The following is a 7,431-nucleotide window of genomic DNA, read 5'->3' as shown; positions in this document are numbered from 1 at the left end:
AGTTAATGGAATACTTGTAATATGTCTCTATAATCATCATTTTTAATAGGTACTTTCATTTATCCAGTAACTTTACAGAACATATCACTCATGGGTAAATTGTAAGTATCTGGTTTATATGTGTCTATATTATTTCATATATTTCACATTATACTTAGAGAAAAGATTCCACATCTTGTAGGGTGACTGGATGGATAGACCCCAAGAATGGGTAGGGGCTGATGGGAAGAAGAGAGAAGAGTAGGTAAGCTGACGATGAGCTCTTTGGCTGGTGTTTTTGCCTGAATTGTGTTCCCGCCAAATTCTTATGTTGAAGTCCTCAGACTGACTGTATTTAGAAATAGGGCCTTTAAAGAGGTAGCCAAGGTAAAAATGAGGTCATCTGGGTGGGCCCTAATCCCATGTGAGTGGTGGTGTCCTTATAAGAAGAGGAGATTAAGACATATACAGCACACAACAGAGAGAGAATCATGTGAGGACACAGCAAGAAGGTGGCCAATTGCCAACCAAGGAGAGAGACCTCAGAAGAAATGAACCCTGACGACACTTTGATCTTGGACTTCCAGCCTCCATAACTGTGAGGAAACAAATTTCTGTTGTTTAAGCCACTTAGTCTGTGGTACTTTGTTATGGCAGCCTGAGCTGCTAATACAGCTTGGTACCAGCTTCAAGTCCTTCCCTCTAGCGGAGGTCAGCTTGAAGGGCAGTGGGAGGGGCCTGAAGGAGAAGGACGGGTGGCAGAGCTGTCAATTTGGAGATCTGCTTGGTACAACTCTGAAAGCTCTAAGTATGTCATCATATGTAGGCTGGCTTGCAGAAATGGGGCCCTTCTTGAGTGTAGGGAAGGGGAAGCAGTGCAAGTAAGAACAACACATACTCAATATACAAACACACACTCCTGGATTTGGGGGGTGCTGGGGAATGGCTGCAAATATTCACACTTTAATAATTTGGTTGCTGTCATACTCGAGTCCCTGGTGAATTATGGTTTACTTTCCTTAGGAGTAAATAAATCTGGACTTTCTAGAAACAGAAGGAAGCAATACAATTAATTTGCGCAGGCTTCTATTCCTCTGTATGGCTTTTCGTTTCTGAGTGACATGAGGAACTGGTGTATTAAAAAGGGCAGTAAAAGAAAATCAAGCCATCCAAAGAGCCATCCACCTGTAAATCTCCCTTGGGCAAGCGCACTTGGTTGAATAGTATCCATCTCGCCCCCGCAAATTCACACCCATGAGGAACCTGTGAATGTGACCTTATTTGGCAATAGAGTTTTGGCAGATATAATTCGTTGTTAAGGTGATGTCATACTGAGTTACAGTGGGTCCTAAATCCAATATGACTGGAGTCCTTATAAGAAGAGAAGAACCGAAAGAGACACGCAGAAGCAGAGGGGGAAAAGGCCATGTGACAGAGGCGGCAGAGACTGGAGTAATTCAGCTGCAAGCCAAGAAATTCCAAGAGTTGCCAGAAGTCACCAGAAGCTACACAGAGGCAAGAAAGGATCCACCCCTAAGCCTTCAGATGTGTGTAGACCTGCCAGCACCTTGATTTTGGACTTCTAGCATCAGGAGAGAGCGATTTCTGTTGTTTTAAACCACCTAGTTTGTGGGGCCTGGTTAGAGCAGCCCCAGGAAACAGATATAGAAAATGAGCAGGGCAGAGACAAGCACAGTGCTTGACAAGTGCTGGATGGCTTGTAAGTGTCATACAGTAGCTACAGGTCCCAATGAGAGATTTCAAACCTGTGGTGAGTATTACATAAGTGGGAAAGTGTCTAGCAGAGACCCTCAGAAATAGCTCCCCCCTTCCTTTCAACACATGTATTGTAAATGGAAACTGCCAATTGAAGTTCCATGAGGACATCTTGAGGGTATCCATTGTCTCAAAAAAGATAACACATGTAAAGAGCTTTAAAACCAGAATGCCTCATAAGCGGGGAGGTGATTAGTGCAGCTCCAGTGTAAAAAAATCTTCTCTACTCTTATATAGAATAGCTGCTTTGGGACATAAAGTCAGCTAACTTTTGAGAGAAATCTTTCCCTTTATGAGAAGAATGATCGTTTAGCAAAAGGTACAGAAAGGGGAGTATTGGAACTGCAGTGTTTTCTTACATCTTTCAGATGTAAACTTGAAATATGAAGCTCTGGTTTTAACGTTTAGTGTATGGTATGCTTGTCTTTTCTGCCAAAAGCAATCGTGTGAAGATGAGCGAGGTGTATATCTGAAGCTGATTGGGAATGAAATAGCATGGTTCCTAGGTAGGGAATTAGAGACAGGCTAGGCAGTGTGGTGGGAATCATACTGGATTAGAAATTCCTCACAGCTGGTTTCTATGAGGCCTGATGTCAATAATGTGCTGCCTGATCCTATGACAATTTGCTCCAGCTTGTGGAGTCTTCATGAGGCTAGATGATTGCCGGAGTCCTCTGCCGTTCCGCCACTGAGTGGGAGGGGTACGGCCCCTGCAGTGGGTTGAATAGTGTCCCCCCAAAAAGATAAGTCCAAGTCCTAACACTCAGTACCTGTGAATATGACCGTATTTAGAAATAGGGTCTTTGCAGATGTAATTAATTTTTTAGGTTGATTTTTATTTTATTTTATTTTAAAAAATTTTATTGGAGTATAGTTGATTCAGTTACAGAAGAGTGATTCAGTTATACATATACATATAGTCATTCTTTTTCAGATTCTTTTCTCATATAGGTTATCACAGAATATTTCGTAGAGTTCCCTGTGCTATACGGTAGGTTCTTGTTGGTTAACTAATATATAGTAGTGTGTGTATGTTAATCCCAAACTCCTGATTTACGCGCCCCCACCTTTCCCTTTTAGTAGCCATAAGTTTGTTTGGTTTTTTTTTTTGCGGTACGCGGGCCTCTCACTGCTGTGGCCTCTCCCGTTGCGGAGCACAGGCTCCGGACGCGCAGGCTCAATGGCCATGGCTCATGGGCCCAGCCGCTCCGCAGCATGTGGGATCTTCCCGGACCAGGGCACGAACCAGCGTCCCCTGCATCGGCAGGCGGACTCTCAACAGCTGCACCACCAGGGAAGCCCTTTGTTTTTGATATCTGCAGATGTAATTAATTTAAAGATCTCTGGATAGGGTGGTCCTTAAATCCAATGACAGGTGTCCTTATGAGAGACAGAAAAGGAAAAGATACACAGAGATACAGGGGAGAAGGCCATGTGAAGATCCACATGAAGACAGAGGCAGAGATTGGAGTTCTGCAGCTACAAGCCAAGGAATGCCAAGGATCATGGAATCTACCAGAAAGTAGGAGAGAGACATGGAAGGGATTCTCCCTCAGAGCCTCCAGAAGGAAACAATCCTGCCAACGCCTTGATTGTGAACTTCTGGCCTCCAGAATGGTGACAGAATAAATTTCTGTTGTTTTAAGCTACCGAGTTTGTGGTAGTTGGTATGGCAACCCTAGGAAACAAATACAGTCCCCTGCAGGTCAGGAGGGGTCCTGGCACAGTAGTCCTCTTCCCTGGTAACCCATGAGGAATCATTGCTGCATCTGATGACTAGAAGCCAGTGCTGCCTGTCTCTGCCAATCTTTGCCAGACCGAACACCTGCAGAATTCTAATGGAGATTGTATTAGTTTCCTATGACTTAAAACAACACGCCTTTGTTCGCTTATAGTTCTGGTGCTCAGAAGTGCAGAATCGGCCTCACTGGGTCAAAATCAAGTTGTCAGCCGGACCCTGCTCCCTCCTGGAGGCTCTGGGGCAGAATCAGCTCCTTGCCTGTGTAGCTTCTGGTGGCTTGGCATTCCTTGGCTGTGGGCATATCTCTTCCATCTTCAAGGCCAACATCTTCGTGTCTCTCAGCTCTGTCTTCATATCACCTGCTCCTCTGTGTGTGTAAAATCTCGCTTAGCATCCCCCTTTTTAAAATTGAGATGTAAATGACATATAACATTGTATTAGTTTTAGATGTACAACATAATGATTTGATATCAGTATATATTGTGAAATGATTAGCATGAGTTTAGTTTACATCCATCACCACACAGAGTTACAAATTTTTTTTCCTCGTGATGAGAACTTTCAAGATCTACCTCAACCTCCTTCTTGGAAGGTTACATGTGACTGCATTTGGGGCCCACCTGAGTAATCCAGGTTAAGAGCCTTAATCACATCTCAAGATATCCCAACGTATTTTCAAAGATACTTTTTCCATATCAGGTAACATTTACAGGTTCCAGGGATTAGGCTCTCATATCTGTTATCTGTATTCTGCTGGCTACAGGGGTCTAGACTGAGCTTTCATGGAAATGTCAGATAAGCAACCTGAAGCCGTTCAGTAGTGGGGCTGGAAGTTTTGCCTTCATCTAACTTACTCTTTTCCTCCTGCCACTCAGGGTCGTGGTGGGTGAGGCCCACCCGCTCAGGTCAGGCCTTCAGGGAGTATTCTGAACGGTTACTACCTGGCTCCTCGTTTCCATCTCCCATTTTTGAGGGTCTGTCGCCTGCCTTCCTTTAATTCCCCTTGCAGTCTGATGTCTCCCAGCCCCAATTTTGAGAATTCCAACCCTTCCAACAGGTTAGGACCTGTGCTTTATCTCCCCAAATATCTGTCCCTTCAGGCTTCATCCTGATGTGACTGAGGATGTTCCTCTGGCGGCTCTGGATCGCGTGCGGGAGCAGGTGTGGGGGAGTGAGCCAGGGCTCCTATGAACCGGGGAAGGACTGTGGTGCCTTGCTTGCTCCCAGGGATTTCCCTGAGTAGGTGTGGTGTAGCCAGGTTCCTTCTGAATCCCTCAAAGATAAGCACACCTGGTACATGGAGTGCTACTTTTCTTCCAAAGACAGCCTAGTCTAATATCACATGATGAAAACACTTTCTTCCTATTTATAGTACTTTTGAATCCACTCTTGGAACATGTACAACCTTAGCATTATTGAATGAAAGAATTCTTCCTAGCTCTATTTTCACGGTAAGGGCTCCACATTAACTGGAATAGCTCTCTCTGAGTCATTTGGGATGAATGGTGCTATCCTTGAACACACTGTTTCCAGTCTCTAAATTTATCTCTTGATAGAAGTCAGTGTGTGTGCGCGTGTGTGTGTGTGTGTGTGTGTTCACCCAGCTATGTGAGTGTTAGTGGATTAGTGAATTAGGGGTAATAGAAAGTATATTTGAATTTAGAAAGAGGGGAGGAGCTAAAATGATACAAGAGGATGACCAAAGAGGGAAGGACAAATTAAGAGAAGACCAAGAGCAGGCCCCAAATTCTCCTGGGATGTAGAGCCCAGAACATTCTTTTATGCTAGTGTTGGGATCAAGGTTTGTGGCACCTGAAGCTTTTTTAACGTATGGCAGGTCCTCTTTAGAAAGAAGAATACAAAATAATGAATACAGAATTATGTACAGGGCTTTGGATGAAATCCAAGAGCCCTGAAGCTTAATGTAAAATAAATAAGCAACAAGGTTATATTTATGGCACAGGGAAATATAGCCATTATTTTGTAATAACTTGAAATGGAGTATTAAAACAAACAGAACTCCTGAAGCTTAAGTTTCATTAGCCTCAGGGCAAATCCTCTGTCTCTGGTTGGAAATCTGTGTGGTTAGGTCATTCAAGATGGCTGTTCTCTTGCTCCCTGTACATGCCCTGTTCGACCAGGCCCTGCTTCTCTCACATGATTATCCAATCCTCTTAATTGTAGGGCTTAATTAGTAACTGTCTACATGCTTGCCCCCTGCCCCAGCCGCTGGTTTCCCTGGTAACTGATGAACCAACCTGACATCAATCCCCCCTATAAATGGTAGCCTCCTTCTCCCCTGAGTAGCAAAGATTACTGCCTTTCACCACCCACAGTGTGGGTTCCCTCTAGGACCTTTGTTTTGGATGCGTGAGATCTCTTATCCAATAAATTGTTGATGTCTCTGTCACTGTCTCTGGGTTCTTTCTTCAGTCTCAAGGCTGAAGAAGACTGAAGGCTTCCTTCAGTCTTTGGGCTGCGGGGTGCAGCCCAAAAGGAATCAAGACTAAACATCCTTCTAGTTATATGATTAATATCTATTACTTTTATTTCCCAATGATTTGAGCTAAAACATCTGAATCATACCTATTAACATATTTCTTTTTTAATATATATTAATATATACGTATTAGGTATGTAATATATATGTTAAAAATCTATGTAATATGTTAGAAATCCATCAAATAAGCTGAGATCTAGAGGGGAAAACTACACATAAAGTACATTTAAAAAAAATTATACAATAACATTTCTTTAACACTTCATAGTTTGGGACACCCTTTCAAAGACAAGTTCATTTAATCCTGGCAATAAACTTGTGAAGAAAGTTTTCTATTTTATCTCCATTTTACATAAGGGAAACTGACCTTCGGGAGTTGGAGATTTGCCCAAGTACCTCAGGCTTAGGTAAACAGGGGAAGTGGGCGGGGACCCAGGGCTCTGTTAGCCTCTTGCTGGGAATGGGGGAGGGGGTCCTGGCACTGATCCTTCCTACCTGTCTCTCTTCATCCCCCGCCACCCCTGGATTTCTCAGCTCCAAGCTCGACAGGCAGAACAGTAAGTAATTTGCTCCAAATAGGCCGGGTCAGCAGCAAACAAGGAACTGGCATTGCTTTGGGGAATGCCTTCAGATCCAGTGCGTGTCCATCTCTGCTGGCAGATACCAGTTCCCCGAAGCTTGCTCTCTTTCTCTGAGCCAGATACTTGAGTTCCAATTGTGAAATCATAAGGGAAGAAAAGTCCAGATAGTAACCTGGGGCTTTTTAAATGTAAGGGCCCCAAATAAAATTGTTTACAGGCCATATTTTTTCCCATTCAAAATGAAAATAGTTTAACTAAATCCCAAGGGAGAAATAGGCTCATGCTGAAGTGATGGGATAGACTTGTTAGTGTCTGAGTGTTCCCAGCCTGTCCCCTTTTCCCCACAGCTGGAGAGCTTTCTGGCGTAGTCTTCCATTTCCTCCTCTCTCCCATCCTCCAAGGAAGGCCAGGCCTCTCCAGGGGAAATAGCCCTGAGTGGTCAGATTTCACAGCAAAGAGCTGAAAAGGGGAAAGGAAGCTGGAGAGGAGGTTGGAGAGGAGAGGTATGGGAGTATCTGTGCCATAGGATGATGATGAGCAGAAAAGAAATAGATTAAAAATAAACAACAAAACAAAAACTTACAGAGGCCTTTATAGTATTTGAGAAATACTCAAAGGACTGGAGCTTTCTCAGATATGTATGGAATGGCTCTTTTTTCAGCTTTGATGCTGCCATGGACTGAACCGCTTGGGTTGTGGCTTTATAAGCATCACCCCTACAACCTAGAATCCCTACTTGATTAAATCATAGAAGAGTGATGTGAAAAACCGTGAGAAGTGGTCCACTGCTCACAGGCAACCTCAATGCTAGTATCTCACCATTTTCGAGAAACAGCAACTATTAGAGTGATGGC

Source organism: Tursiops truncatus, chromosome 16 (assembly GCF_011762595.2).
Source record: "Tursiops truncatus isolate mTurTru1 chromosome 16, mTurTru1.mat.Y, whole genome shotgun sequence".
Lineage (NCBI taxonomy): Eukaryota > Metazoa > Chordata > Mammalia > Artiodactyla > Delphinidae > Tursiops > Tursiops truncatus.
Note: the sequence above shows the minus strand (reverse complement) of the source record.